This window comes from Triticum dicoccoides, chromosome 1B (assembly GCF_002162155.2).
Source record: "Triticum dicoccoides isolate Atlit2015 ecotype Zavitan chromosome 1B, WEW_v2.0, whole genome shotgun sequence".
Classification (NCBI taxonomy): domain Eukaryota; kingdom Viridiplantae; phylum Streptophyta; class Magnoliopsida; order Poales; family Poaceae; genus Triticum; species Triticum dicoccoides.
Genome location: NC_041381.1, coordinates 179,271,765 through 179,280,642, shown reverse-complemented (window position 1 = coordinate 179,280,642; position 8,878 = coordinate 179,271,765).

Below are 8,878 nucleotides of genomic sequence, written 5' to 3'. Positions count from 1 at the left end.
GGGGGGCTTCCCTCCTTTTGTTTTTTTTCTTTTGGTTTTCTGTTTTTCTTTCCTTTTGTATTTTCTTTTATTATTTCTTTTCTGTTTAAATCATTTAATCCATTTAGCCATTTTATAAAAATATGCCTGTTGCACTATAATTACCTTTGTAATATTCGCCAACCACCGAACAATTTTATTTTAAATTTTGAAAAATTTTATTGTTTTCATCAATTTGAATTTTGAATTTGAACGGTTTCGAATTATTGCGAGGATAGCAACAGTAATCGGGATGACGTGCCATGATTAGTGTGGGATTACTGTAGCAAGATTATCCGGGCGTTACAAATCTCCTCCACTACAAGAAATCTCGTCCCGAGATTTTAGGAGGTAGAAGGAAACAGTGCGGGGTATTCATCACGCAGGCGATCCTCGCGTTCCCAGGTGGCTTCGTCTTCAGAGTGATTCGACCACTGGACCTTGAGGAACTTGATCGCCTTCTGGCGTGTGCGGCGTTCAGCTTGGTCGAGAATGCGGACCAGATGCTCTTTATAGGAGAGGTCCTGTTGCAATTCGAGCGCTTCATGGTCCACTGCTCGGATTGGGTCCTTGAAGCAGCGTCGAAGTTGTGACACATGGAACACATCGTGAACCTGAGAAAGGTTCGACGGAAGCTCCAGTTGATATGCCACCTTTCCACGCCTTTCCAGAATAGTGAATGGGCCAATATAGCGAGGAGCTAGCTTGCCCTTGATCCCGAAGCGGTGAGCACCCTTCATTGGTGTAACGCGAAGATAGGCCTTTTCGCCAGGTTGATAGACCATGTCTTTATGATGACGGTCATAATTACTCTTCTGGCGTGACTGAGCAGTCTTGAGATTCTCGCGAATAATGCGGACTTGCTCTTCGGCATGTTGGATAATATCCGGACCAAAGAGTGGACGTTCCCCAGTTTCTGACCAGTTCAGAGGGGTTCGGCACTTTCGTCCATATAACACTTCGAAGGGGGCCATCTTCAGACTAGCTTGATAGCTATTATTATAAGAGAACTCAGCATACGGAAGAGATTCCTCCCATTTCTTGCCGAAGGAAATAACACAAGCTCGAAGCATGTCTTCGAGAACTTGATTGACACGTTCAACTTGCCCTTGTGACTGAGGATGAAAAGCAGTGCTGAAAGACAGATGAGTGCCCATAGCTTCTTGGAAACTTGCCCAGAATCTTGAAGTGAATAAACTGCCACGGTCTGAACTGATAACCAGTGGAATACCGTGAAGCGAAACAATTCTGGACATGTAGAGAGTTGCAAGCTGACTAGCAGTGATCGTTTCTTTGACCGCCAGAAAATGTGCAACCTTAGAAAGTCGGTCAATGACGACAAGAATAGCATCATTACCTTTCTGCGATTTGGGAAATCCAGTAACGAAGTCCATCTCGACATGGTCCCATTTCCATTCAGGAATAGATATAGGTTGCAGAGTTCCAGCAGGCCTTTGATGTTCTGCTTTGATACGACGGCAAACGTCACATTCAGCAACATAACGAGCAATGTCTTGCTTCATGTTAGACCACCAGAATCTCTGGCGGATGTCTTGATACATCTTCGTACTACCAGGATGGATACAAAGAGGCGTATCATGAGCTTCTTTCATAACCTCCTGAGTCATATTCAGGTTTTCCTTCTTACACGGCACCACTAGGCGGCCTTTGAAGTACAAGGCGCCATCATCAGCAATAGTGAAGGATGAGGAACTTCCTTCTTTGAGGTCTTGCTTAATCTTGTAGACTTCAGAGTCAAATCCCTGCATTGTCTTTATGGTGCCCACGAGATCGGGTTCAACAGCCAGGGTATAGAGGGAACCCTGGGAAACAACACGGAGATTCATCTTGCGGAACTCCGGAGGAGGGGGAGCGAGTGCACCCGGAGGAACAATATGGAGGTTCAGCTTTCTGAAATCTTCAACGAGTGAGGGCTGAACTTTGTGAACCTGGAGGTGGTTGCAGTAAGACTTGTGGCTCAAGGCATCAGCCATTACATTAGCCTTGCCTGGTGTATAGGAAATACCCAAATCAAAGTCTGCAACAGTCTCCATCCATCTCTGCTGACGGAGGTTCAGGTCTGGCTGAGTAAACAGATACTTCAGACTTTGGTGGTCAGTGAAGATCTCGCAGCGATTACCGAGTAGGTAATGTCGCCACTGTTTTAGCGCATGAATGACTGCAGCAAGTTCGAGGTCGTGAACTGGGTAGTTCTCTTCGTGAGGGCGCAACTGCCGAGAGGCATAAGCAACCACTTTGCGCTCTTGCATTAGGACACAGCCTAGTCCTTGACGGGAAGCGTCGCAGTAAATGACGAAGTCCTTCTTAGTATCAGGAGGAGCTAGTACTGGGGCAGAAGTTAACTTGTCCTTGAGTGCCTGGAAACTTTCCTGACATTTATCTGTCCATTGGAACTTGACGCCCTTATGCAATAGGTTAGTCAGAGGCCTGGCAATCTTGGAGAAGTTCTCGACGAATCGACGGCAGTAGCTGGCGAGACCGAGAAAACTTCTGACTTGCTTAACGTTCTTCGGAGGAGTCCAATCGAGAATAGCCTGAACTCGTTCAGGGTTGACGGCAATACCATCCTTAGAGATGACATGCCCAAGATAGGTTACTTCGGGAAGCCAGAATTCACATTTGGAGAACTTGGCATAAAGTTGATGCTCTCGTAGCTTTTCCAGCACGAGGCGAAGATGTTCAGCATGTTCCTCTTCGTTCTTGGAAAATACTAGAATATCATCCAGATAAACCACGACGAACTTGTCGAGGTAATCCATGAATATATAGTTCATCAGGCGAGAGAAGGTGGCTGGAGCATTGGTTAAGCCGAAAGACATGACGGTGTTCTCGTATGAACCATAACGAGTCACAAAGGCGGTCTTGGGGATATCTTCCTCACGAACACGGATCTGGTGGTAACCCAACCTCAAGTCGAGTTTAGAGAACACTGATGATCCAGCCAATTGATCATACAGATCATTGATCCGAGGAAGAGGATACTTATTCTGAATGGTAGCTTGGTTTATAGGACGGTAGTCTTGGACCAATCGGTTTGTCCCATCTTTCTTCTTGACAAAGAGAGAAGGTGCTCCCCAAGGAGAGCAACTTGGGCGGATGAAACCACTTTGAAGAGATTTATCGATTTCCTCCTTAAGCTCAAGGAGTTCATGCGGCGGCATCTTATAGGGTCGCTTGGCTATAGGAGTGGTGCCCGGTTTCAAGTCGATGACGAATTCGACAGCTCTAGCAGGGGGAATCCCTGGGAGTTCTTCAGGAAAGACGTCTAGGAATTCACGCACGACGGGAATGTTTTCAATGCCCTTGAGTGGTGTAACGTTCAATGCGTTTAAGGCATAAAGCCTGGCCTCGGCATTCCGAACCAGATGAGCATCATAGCTAATTATTTCATCAGAAGGGTGTAGCAGATGGACGGTCTTAGTGGCGCAAACTATAGAAGCAGTATGCGCCTTTAACCAATCCATTCCCAGAATGAGGTCAATGTTAGACGACTTCAGTATAATGGGCGAGGCACGAAACTCCAACCCTTCGATTTCCACTGGGACGTCAATGCCAACCATGGAGGTCTGACATTGTCCCGCGGGGGTTTTTACCACTACCGAAGTGTTCATCTGCTCAAATTTAACATCGTGCTTGTATGCAAATTCTTCTGACATGAATGAATGCGATGCACCTGTATCAAATAAAACGGATGCTGGTACTGAATTTACGAGGAGTGTACCCATCACAGTAGCAGGCTGGTCTTGAGCTTCATTCAGATCAATGTGGTTGGCATGAACACGGCCATAAGACTTGGCATTGTTGTTGCGGGCCTGGTTGTTCCCACGGCCAGTTGCTGGAAGGGCCAGTTGATTCTGTTTCTGGTTGCATTCCCTAGCACGGTGCCCTGGTTGTCCGCACCTGAAGCACAACCCATTCTCGGGGGTAGGAACAGGAGCTTGGGGTGGTGGAGCTGGAAGCCTCGGCTGCCTAGTTGGAGCAGCCGGCAGACGAGGTGCAGCATAAGACTGCCTTGGGGCAGGTGCAGTTGGACGGTACATGCTGTTCGGGATCCATATCTTACGCTTCTGCGAGGGCGGGCCCGAAGATGAGCCCGTGTCACGGTTGCGCCTTTGAGAGCTCTAGTGTTCTTGCAGACCAGTCTCGACATTGATGGCCTTGTTCACCAAGGTGGCGAAATCGGCAAAGTCATGCACTAGAAGTGTGAGCTTGATGTCAGCTTGAAGGCCTTCACGGAACTTCTCCTGTCTGCGAGCATCAGTTGCAATGTCTTCTTCAGCATAGCGGGATAAGTCCAGAAACTCCCGCTGATAAGCTTCCACAGTTTTGTTGCCCTGTGTGAGGTTGCGGAACTCACGCTTCTTCCTGTCCATGACTCCCTGAGGAATGAAGCGGGCACGGAAGGCAGCCTGAAAGTCTGGCCAGGAGATGATTGTCCCAACTGGCAGAGTACGCCTGTGGCTGTCCCACCATTGTGCTGCGGGTCCCTTTAGAAAGAATGAAGCAAAAGTGACATAGCTGGCAGGGGCTACATCAGCAGACTCCATCTCATAGGTGATGTCACGGAGCCAGTCATCATCATCAAGCGGCTGGGTTGAGCTGCGGTACACACTTGGGTTGAGGCGTATGAAATCCTGCAGAGTGGTTGTGTTTGGATGCTGGTTCATATTGGGGCGAGGAAACTGAGCCATCATGTTTTCCATGAACTGGCGATTCATCTCAAGCTGTTGGATCATACCAGCCATGTACTCAGGCGGTGGTGGGAAGTTGCCACCACGACCACGACCAGCTAGTCTAACCATCCTGCTAATATATAACAGGGGTAGTTCAGTATTGAGAAATTTGCATAAACAAGAGTCATTCATGATGAAACATGCATAATGAAAGGAGCACGACAGATACCACATAGATAGTCGGCATAACTTACAAAAGGGGTCGGACATAGAGTTCAGTACACAGAGTTCCGTACATAGACTAAGTCATCATAGGCGGCACGCAGGCTCGCGAGTGCATCTAAGACTAATGAGCAAGACTACATCAGTCCCAGGAGGTACTGTGAAGGTAGCTGTAACCTGACAGCTGGTAGTGAGGCAACGGATAGTCCTCCACGTCAGTGGCCTGGGGGCCGCGGATACTCTGGTGTAGAACCCGACGCTCAGGTGGCAGAAGAGGACCAAGTGCGGGAGAGTAGCCTCCCACCTCTGGCCATCCGACACCGTGGGGCATCACGGTCCTGGCTGGGTAGATCGCAGAACGCGGCAGCTGTCCAGACCGGACAAAGGGGTGCAACCGCGTCAGAGCCCTGTAAAGGTGCTGACGAGTGGTGTACAACTCGTGGCGAAGAGCTCTGTTAGCTCGGTCCAGCCCATCAGCATGCAGAACCAGGCGCTGATGGTGGAAAGGCTCTCGGGTGACGGTGGAGTAGGCGGCAGTGTAGTATCCCTCCGCACCAACGTCAGATGCGATAGGAATGTGCCTGAAAGGGGAAGTGTCCAATGCCTGATACTCTCCACGAAGACGTGTCAGAGCAGCATGAGCCGCATCGTGGACTGCCATCTCGATGGTCACTCCAACACCATGACCGTGGTGCATAACGGTAGTGGAGTCATACTCCCGAGAGTATAGGTGGACGATGGCACGGTACTGCTCCTGGTTAAAATCCTGGTACTCCTCGTAGACGGTGTACTCAGGGTGCCAGCGATAACCCAGATAGGTCATCATATCAGCTAGCACAGCAGGTGATCCTGAGGCACCAATGGCCGCAGTGTGGCGCACGACCTGCCTCGTGGGTTCCATCTGAAAACAAAGATGTTTCAATGGAGTCAAATGACAACATGGGCACTATTCAAAATGTTATCCTACAGAATAACTATGGCTTATCCAACTTCGGGGTGAACGTGGTAACGGGATCCTAATGTTAGAGTTAGTAAATTCGTTTAACCCGAGTAGAAAAGAGTTCAGAGTCCCAGAGTAAAGGTCGAGGAGTAAAAGATCCTAGTACCACCCGATGGCGACGTGGGCCCGTAAGGCACACAGCCAAGTTAGTAAAAGTTTTTGTAATGTCTAGACTCGACTTCGGCCAAGGAGTGTGGAAGGGGGATTCCTACAGGCAGTCGGCTCTGATACCAACTTGTGACGCCCCCGATTCAATCGTACACTAATCATGCACGCAAATGTGTACGATCAAGATCAGGGACTCACGGGAAGATATCACAACACAACTCTAAAACATAAATAAGTCATACAAGCATCATAATACAAGCCAGGGGCCTCGAGGGCTCGAATACAAGTGCTCGATCATAGACGAGTCAGCGGAAGCAACAATATCTGAGAACAGACATAAGTTAAACAAGTTTGCCTTAAGAAGGCTAGCACAAACTGGGATACAGATCGAAAGAGGCGCAGGCCTCCTGCCTGGGATCCTCCTAAACTACTCCAGGTCGTCGTCAGCGGGCAGCACGTAGTAGTAGGCACCTCCAGTGTAGTAGGGGTCGTCGTCGACGGTGGCGTCTGGCTCCTGGACTCCAGCATCTGGTTGCGACAACCAGAAAGGAAGGAAAATGGGAAAAAAGGGGGGAGAAAGCAACCGTGAGTACTCATCCAAAGTACTCGCAAGCAAGGAACTACACTACATATGCATGGGTATATGTGTAAAGGGCCATATCAGTGGACTGAACTGCAGAAAGCCAGAATAAGAGGGGGATAGCTAGTCTTATCGAAGACTACGCTTCTGGCAGCCTCCGTCTCGCATCAAGTATAAGAGAGTAGATTGAAGTCCTCCAAGTAGCATCTCCAAGTAGCATCTCATAGAATAATCCTACCCGGTGATCCCCTCCCCATATCCTTGAGGTAGAGCGACCACCGGTTGTATCTGGCACTTGGAAGGGTGTGTTTTATTAAGTATCCGGTTCTAGTTGTCATAAGGTCAAGGTACAACTCCAAGTCGTCCTGTTACCGAAGATCACGGCTAGTCGAATAGATTAACTTCCATGCAGGGGTGCACCACATAACCCAACACGCTCGATCCCATTTGGCCGGACACACTTTCCTGGGTCATGCCCGGCCTCGGAAGATCAACACGTCGTAGCCCCACCTAGGCAAAACAGAGAGGCCAGCGCGCCGGTCTAAACCTAAGCGCGCAGGGGTCTGGGCCCATCGCCCTGAGCACACCTGCATGTTGCATGGGCGGCCGAAAGCAGACCTAGCCTAGTGGCGTTCCAGTCCAATTCGGCGCGCGCCGCTCCGTCGCTGACGTCTGAAGTGCTTCGGCTGATACCACGACCTCGGGATACCCATAACTACTCCCACGTAGATGGTTAGTGTGTATAGGCTCGTAGCCAACTCAGATCAAATACCAAGATCTCGTTAAGCGTGTTAAGTGTCCGCGAACGCCGAACAAGGCCAGGCCCACCTCTCTCCTAGGCGGTCTCAACCTGCCCTGTCGCTCCGCCACAAAGATCCACACAGAGGGCCGTCGGGACAAAGGTCCTTTCAGCCCCCAATCCGTGAATCACTCGCGGGTACTCTTCGAGCTGACCCGACTTTAGTCACCATCTGTATAGTATGTATGTATGTATAGTATATACCCGTGATCACCTCCCAGGTGATCACGGCCCGATAGTATAGCAAGGCAGACTAACAAGAATGTAGGGCCAATGATGATAAACTAGCATCCTATACTAAGCATTTAGGATTGCAGGTAAGGTATCAACAGGTGTAGCAACAATGTCAGGCTATGCATCAGAATAGGATCAACGGAAAGCAGTAACATGCTACACTACTCTAATGCAAGCAGTATAGAGTAGAATAGGCGATATCTGGTGATCAAGGGGGGGGGGGCTTGCCTGGTTGCTCTGGCAAGAGAGAGGGGTCGTCAACTCCGTAGTCGAACTGGGCAGCAGCAGCGTCGGTCTCGTAGTCTACCGGAGAGAAGAGGGGGAAGAAACAATGAATACCATGCAAACAAATGCATATCGATGCATGACATGACAAGTAACGATGCTAGGTGTGCCCAATCGCGGTAGTAGGTGATACCGACGAAAGGGGGAAACATCCGGGAAAGTATTCCCGGTGTTTCGCGTTTTCGGACAGACGAACCGGAGGGGAAAAGTTGCGAGTTCGATAGGTTAGGGGTGTGTGGCGGACGAACGGACTGCGTATCCGAAATCGTCTCGTCGTTCTGAGCAACTTTCATGTTGAAAATATTTTAATCCGAGTTACCGATTAAAAGATATGATTTTCTAAAGATTTTATTAATTCCTGGAATTTATTTAATTATTTAATTAATTCGGAAAACAGATTAATGACATCAGCATGATGTCATGCTGACATCAGCAGTCAACAGAGTTGACTTGGTCAACCTGACATGTGGGTCCAGTGGGACCCACCTGTCATTCTCTGTTTAGTTTAATTATAGATTAGTTAAATAAATTAGTGATTATGTTAATCTAATCAGGATTAATTAACTTAATTAATTACTTAATCAATTCATTAATTAATAATTAATTTTAATAAATCATTTTTATTTTTATTAATCATATTTACTATTTTTATTTATTTATTTATTTTATTATTATTATTTTATCATTATTTTTATTTTTATTTTTATATATTTTTTTTGCGTTCTGGGGGCGGGCCCCATGTGTCTGTGGCACAGAGGGTATCGGGCCCCACCCGGCAGTGGCCAAGGGGGCCGACCGGGCGCGGGTGCGGGCGCCCGACTGGGCATTCGCCCAAACCGCCGGGGCGAGGAGGCCCGGGGCAAGGCCGGGTGGCCACCGGAGGGGAAACGTCGACGGGGAAGCAGCAGGGCGCCACCGGCGACGCGGGCCGGCAGGAG